This window comes from Dipodomys spectabilis, unplaced genomic scaffold (genome assembly GCF_019054845.1).
Source record: "Dipodomys spectabilis isolate Male_0828 unplaced genomic scaffold, ASM1905484v1 ptg000173l, whole genome shotgun sequence".
Lineage (NCBI taxonomy): Eukaryota > Metazoa > Chordata > Mammalia > Rodentia > Heteromyidae > Dipodomys > Dipodomys spectabilis.
Window position 1 is genome coordinate 7,837,927 of NW_024870850.1, and position 7,330 is coordinate 7,845,256.

Below are 7,330 nucleotides of genomic sequence, written 5' to 3' on the forward strand. Positions count from 1 at the left end.
TTTATGATTCCTCCAGTGTAATCTGTCCTTTATACTATCATACTTTCTAATGACTACATTATCTACTGTGCTTATTCTTTTCTCTTTCCTGTATCAATTATTCTTCCTACCTATACTATATCACTGCTTGAATATCACTATATTAGTATAGGAAGTTACTCGTATAGGAAGTTATGTTGTTGAACATTTCCATGCTTTCATTATGGTAACTCAAGTCCATTCTCTGACCTAGCTGCATATTTCTGTTCACATATTTTCTATTTTGCTACATTACTGAGTTTATTTTACTGGAAAATCTCTCATTCTTTCTTTTCTTTCTTTAAGAATTTTAGAGCACGATGTTAATCTATTGCAGTTTCCAACAGGAATCTATAAATGTATTTTTTAGGGAAGAAATGCGAGTGCACCAACATAACTACAGTTGTCCAAATGAGCAGCTGCAGCAATCGTTTGCTTATTGGATATTATTTCTTATTGAAATCCAAAAATACTGAGTACACAATTGGCCAAGCAGAGCCTTGTCATCCCAGTCCCTAAGAATCCTCAATATTAATGGATGGAGAAATAGAAGCATTTACAAGAAGAGAAAAAGCTCCCCAAGAGAGGACAAAAACATCAGATAGGATCAGACTTCAAAACTCTCAATGTTCTTTACAATTCTATGAGAACAAGAATGATTCTGAAGAGTCCCAAAGAAATCAAAGTGTTGAGGAGCTTGAAGTAGGAATATTGTCAGGCCACCACCACGTTGTACAGCCAGAAGGAGTCCAATGGATAAACAAGCACATGCTTCTGAGTCCAGAGATCTTGATGTCATTCAATGCTGTAGTGTGGCTCAGTGGTGTGACGTCACCCCCACATGGATGACATAGATACGCATAGTGATGTCTCTAATTCTGTTGGGCCATGGATGGAAAATAGAAAAGCATCTGCACCGAAACAGAAATATCTGGAATCCAAACAGATTATCCCACTTACAATGACTCAAAGAAGAGAGTACTCACTGTTGTGTATAGGTGCTCATTTAATAATTGCCACTTCTGGTTTTCAGTGGTCCATTGGAGAAAAGAGTTTCTTGGAATTCCCTGCCTGGGATGGCTTTGAACTGCAATCCTCAGATCTCAGCATCCTGAGTAGCTAGGATCACAGGCATGAGGCACCAGCACCTTGTCATTGATGCTATTTTGATAACTGAGTTTCAGACCTTCAATATGATTGTGAAAGTCCCTCTGCAGTACTCAGAAAGAGTTTAGAATAATACAGATATTGTAATTTGGGGAAGAACTTAACAGGATCAGAACCATTACTGTATAGGTAGAAAGAAAAAAAATTTTGGTTACCCATTCTGGTAACAAATCACAACTATAAGAACGTATAAAACATAGGGAACTGAAGCATTCACACAAGTGGTGAAATAATTTTTACTGCGCTGTCCTACCATCTGACTTCCCAAAACCATTATGTTGATATTTATGATTAAGAGGTGGTATTTCCAAGACTCTTCATGTATCTAATACATCAGTACTTACAGGGTAGAGATGCTTCTGTCTTTAGACACAACCAAGGGGTAAAGAACCAAGGATCTCTTCAAGTCTGGTGCATAGAGAAAGCTCAGCCTCCATCCTCAGGACTGACAGACCAGGAGCGGGCTAGTGCCAGCCTCTGTTTCAGAGGACCGCAGCTGTCCAGGAGATGCTCAAGTGAAGGTGGGAAAGGATGGACTCATCATTGACATTAGGAAAATTAATCTCCAGAGCTCACAATTAGCAAACTTGTGCATCTTATTGGGCCAAATCACTAAGGACTTCCAAACAGAAATGGAAGAAGAGAAAAGAGATGAATAGCCATACTCTATTTTTGGAGGAGATCTCATTAGCTATGCTGGCAAAAGTTAGTGTGCCCTTACTTCCATTGCTTCATTTTCTGCTTATTTTTTTAAGATCCAGTGATGTTCAATCTCCATTTGATTGGACTAAATTACATGTCATAAACATGTTTTACATTGAAATATGACAAAGTAAACAAGACCCAAGAAATAAAGGACCTCTTCTTACTTTTCATATAACTTCTAAATCACTGTATGTTCTTGTCCCCATATATGCTGCATAGGCATGCACATCTGAGGGAAGCCAGAAGGAAGTCAAAGAAGTGGAGGAAAATGGGTGAAAAAAATACAGCAGAGGGCCCATCAGCGGCACTGGTCATTGATGAAAGTGAACTAAGCAGCTCAACAGTGATGATGGGAGGGTGGGAATGAGAGAGAAAATGGAAACAGCTGATACTGAGCAAAAGGAAAGAAATGTACATATCACCCAATTTGGAGGAAACAGTTTTATTGTTAAAGTCTGTAGAGTTCATAAGCTTTGTAGATCAAGACGATGACAAGATGCATTGTGAAGATTTAAATGTGTTAGTGACTTTAGCTAAGTATCATTATGCCACAATAGTGTGAAATTTATAAATTACATAATCTCAATAAAGAAAAAAGTGTTATTCTTAAAATATGGACTAAAACCTTAGGTAATGTGTATTAAATTTTCACATTCTTGTGGAAATCTATTATTAAACTCATTTTGAATTTCTATATTAGACACGTAATTTTTTGCCATCCAGACACCAGTGGCTCTCTTAGAAGGCTTGGATCTGAGGATTACAGTTCAAAATTAGCCTGGACAGAAAAGTCTATGAGACTTTATCTCTAACTTACAAGTAAAAATATGGGACAGGAGGTATTTGTCAAATGCTAAAATGACACATGTGTATTACAAAGCCAAGAGAGGGACCTTGGGGCCCAGACTTCCAGTGCTGATACACACACACACATACACACACACACACACACACACACACACACACACACACACACACCGACGTTTTCATAATGAAAACATAAATTTCTCTTTAATTCCCTCTACTTTTTGCCACCCAACTCCAATAAATATCAATCCTGTATTTAAATTTTTTAAAGAAAAGGCAAGTGGTTTCATTTCTCATGAGGGTCTGTGGATGCCACAGTGAGCAGTGCCAATGATGGCAAAGGCTCAACAGAAACACGGAGATAAAAAAGAGTGAAGACAGACAGATAGACAGACAGACAGACAGAATAGCCAATGTATTAAAGCCACACAATCATTAAATGAAAATCATCCCAAACTCTGAGAGTAGAAGAAAAGAGAAACCCATGCGGCGCAGGTGAGACACCTCAACCCAGAGAGGGGGCAGAATAGCAGGAATAGACTATGGATCCCACCCCTGTCCCCTGGAACTGCTGCTCAGGATCTGCCCCGTGTTGTTGCTGCTGAATCTGCGCCCAGACACGGGCAAGGCCCTGCGGTATTCCGGAACCATATGCAGTCCCACAGGCTCAAGGACAAGGTCTCCATCCTATGATGCTCACTACCCCATGCCCCAGGGCATGCTGGGAGTATCCTTCCATTTCCAGAGCAAGACCCTGAGCCCCATCTTCCCCCAGAGGCACCAAACCATGTGCAGGATTTTCCCATTAACTCCACCCCCCCCCAAAAAAAATTTCAGGAACTCTTTCTTGGATCTTTTATTAAATTTTTAAAAAATAAACAATATTTTTAATATTTTTTTTGCTCTTATAATTTTTATTTTAGGTATATATGTTGTGTGTGCTTTTTTAAATCTCGATATTTTGGTCCTTTTTTTTCTTCATATTTTCTTTTTTTTCTTTCTTTTTTGCGTGACTTAATTGCTGTTCTGGTCATCCTCAGGTATATACCCATCATCGATTATTAGACCGTATTCCTCATTGTGTACATATTTAATCCAGAAATTTATTCTTCAATTCAATACTTCTTAGCCTAAAATTCTTTAATAGCAGTATTATCTCTTTTAACGTATATAATTTTGTAAGAATTTTTATTGTTTACTTTTTCATGTCTCCTTTCTATCCTTCCACTCCTCTCATTCTATCCCTTTCTTCTCACAATTTCACTTAGATAAATTTTAAGTTTCACTTTTTAAATTGACATTTTTTTCAGTTTCTCTTGTCTCTCTTTTTTTCTCTCTCTCCTATTAATCTGTTCAACCCATTTCCCTCTTTGAGATTAGGACTTGGTTAATTTCACTCTCCCTTTACTCTCCACATCCCTCCCTAAAGCTAATAATTTCTGGTTAGCCAAATTCTTCTTTGCTGTTTTTAGCTCATTTATCCATAATTGTTTGAAGATGAATAGATTGTATCTGTTCAACTAGATTGTATCTGCAACCTTTTGACTGTGCAAGTACAGGACGTTGTTGGTGCTTGACTTAAAATAGTGTTCTAGCACAAAATTGGTGTTACTTTCATACCAAATGGGCAGAACAAGCCAGATTAACACAAGGAAAATGGCAAGTCTGGGTATCTCAAATCCCACTCATGATAATCAGGTAACAGAACAGATAATGAAAAATCCAGAGGAGAGTTCCCAAAAAGCTCTACAAACACTACTGCTAACATGATGAATGGAAAGATTGAAAACCTGCAAAGGACTCATTGTGAGCATGAAAGGAACAAGAGGAGGCAAACCAAAGATCAATAGAGGAATCTTATGAGTGTGAAGAAGCTACTCAAAGATTAATACAGGAATTGCATGAGAAGGTTGAGAACACTCAAAGAGAAATAAAGGAATTGTGTGAGCAGGCTGAGAACAAAGAAAACTAACAGGAATTGGGTAAAAGCGAGGAAGCTAATCAAAGAGTAATTCAGGAATTGCAAGAGTGGGATGAGAATAGACAAAGATCAGTAGAGCCATTCATGGAATCCATAAACAGACAGTTGAAAGAAGTCAGGGAGACCACAAAGGGAATGCTGAATAGAGCTCAACAGAAGGAATGGGAGTCCAAGGAAACCATAACCATTCAACTAAGTGATTTGAGAATAAACAATGAACACCAAATTAAGGAAGTAAAGAAGTTCATACAAGATCTAAAACAAAGCTCCAACTAAGAATTTGAAGCCATCAAAGCCAATCAATTACAAGGAAAAGAAATAAAAAACAAAGTAGGAAGCCTTGACAGTTGGTAAGACCATGCAGAAGATTGAATCTCAGGGACAGAAGACAGCCTACATATTATAAAGAAAGAACATACACCTATCCAAGACAAATCCAAGAAATATGACAGATCTATTCAACATTTGGAAGACACCATCAGAAGGCCAAATCTAAGCATAATGGATGTAGAGGAGCACCAAGAGGCACCTAGTCTAGGAAATTTGGTTAACAGGATCCTAGTATGAAATTTCCCAAACATGCAAAAAGATAGGCCTATTCAGATACAAGAAGCTTTTAGAACCCCAAGTAGACCACACCAGAACAGGAAATACCACTGTCACATTATAATCTGCATAGGATCAATTGAGACCAAGGAAAAGGTCCTTAAAGCAGTCAAGGAGAAAAGATCAATCACATATAAAGTGAAACCAATTAGAATCACCTCCGATTTCTCAGCAGAGATAAATAAACCAAGAAGAGCCTAGAATGTCCTATACCACTCCCTAAAGACAGACAACTATCAAGCAAGAATACTGTACCCAGCTAAACTCTGCTTCATAACCAAAAATCAAATAAAAACCTTCCATAGCAAAGAAAAACTGAAACAATATATCTCCACCAAACAAGCTCTACAAAAGATACTTAAAAATGTCCTACACATAGAGAACCGACAAGACCACAATAAAGACTAAGAAATTGCACCCAAATGGAGAATCCAAGAACCACAGGAAGAACCCAGTTGCTGCAGCACCTAAGAAGATGGATAACATGGCAGGAACTCCCAAACACCTCTCAGTTCTGTCCTTCAACATTAACAGACTTAACTCTCCAATTAAGTGACATAGACTGTCTAGCTGGATTAAAAAGCAAGATCCTTCTATCTGCTGCCTTCAGGAGTCAAACCTAGTCCATAAAAACAGACACATTTTAAAGGTGAAAGGCTGGAACAAAATCTACCAAGCAAATGAACCCATAAACAGGCAGGAATTGCAATCCTAATATCAGATCAAACAGACTTCAAATTAAAATTAGTGAGAAGAGATAAAGGGATCTCTCCTTCAGGAGGATATTACAATTCTAAATACCTATTCACCAAACTACAGAGAGCACCCAAATTTATCCAAGAAACACTATTTTCCCTCAAACGTCACATAGATCCAAAAACTTAATTGTTGGGGATTTTAACATACCACTATTCCCACTAGAATGATCAATTCTGCGAACACTCAACAGAGAAACTGCAGATCTAAACAACTACATAGATCAACTAGATTTAACAGACATCTACTGAATATTTCACCCAGCAGCATCAGAATACACATTTTCTCAGCAGCACACAGAACATTTTCCAAAATAGACCACATTTTAGGTCACAAAGCAAACTTGTCCAAATTCAGAGACATTGAGTTTATACCTTGCATTCTCTCAGACCACAAGGGAATAAAATAAGAACTCAATAGCAAAAGCCACTAAAGAAAGTCCTGTAACACATGGAAGCTGAACAACACACTGTTGAATCACGAGTGGGTCATGGAAGTGATTAGAAAGGAAATTAATATGTTCATGATATTCAACAAAATGAATACACAAATTACCAGCTCCTCTGGGACACAACAAAGGCAGTACTCAGAAACAAGTTTATAGCTCTGAGTTCCTATATCAACAAATTGGAGAGATCATAAACTGACAATTTAATAAGACATCTCAATCTCCTTGAACAATTCATCCAAAAAAATCATACACTACAATCAAACAGGATTCATTCAGGGATACAAAGTTGGTTAATATAATTCATCACATCAACAAGAGCAAGGATAAGAGCCACACGGTTACCTCAACAGGTGCAGAAAAGGCATTTGAGAAGATCCAACACCCTTTATGATGAAGATTCTGGAAAAATTAGGAATCCACAATACTATAAAATCTGTATATAACAAACCTACAGCCAGCATTATACTTAATGGTGGAAAACTAAAGCCATTTCCTCTTAGCTCAGGAATGAGATAAGGATGTCCACTTGCTCCACTTCTCTTCAATTTAGTATTAGAATGCCTCGCTACAGCAATAAGACAAGATGCAAGCATAAAAGGAATCCAAATAGGGAAAGATGAAGTAAAACTCTCCCTCTTTGCAGATGACATGATTTTGTATATAAAGCACCCCCAGACTCCACTCACAAATTGCTCAAGCTGATTCAAAACTTTGGCAAAGTAAAAGAGTATAAAATTAGCCCTCAAAAAAGCAATGGCTTCTCTGTATTCCAATAATGAGAAAAGCGTAGCTGAAATCCGGAAAGCAACTCCATTAGTTAAATAGCCACACAAAAAATA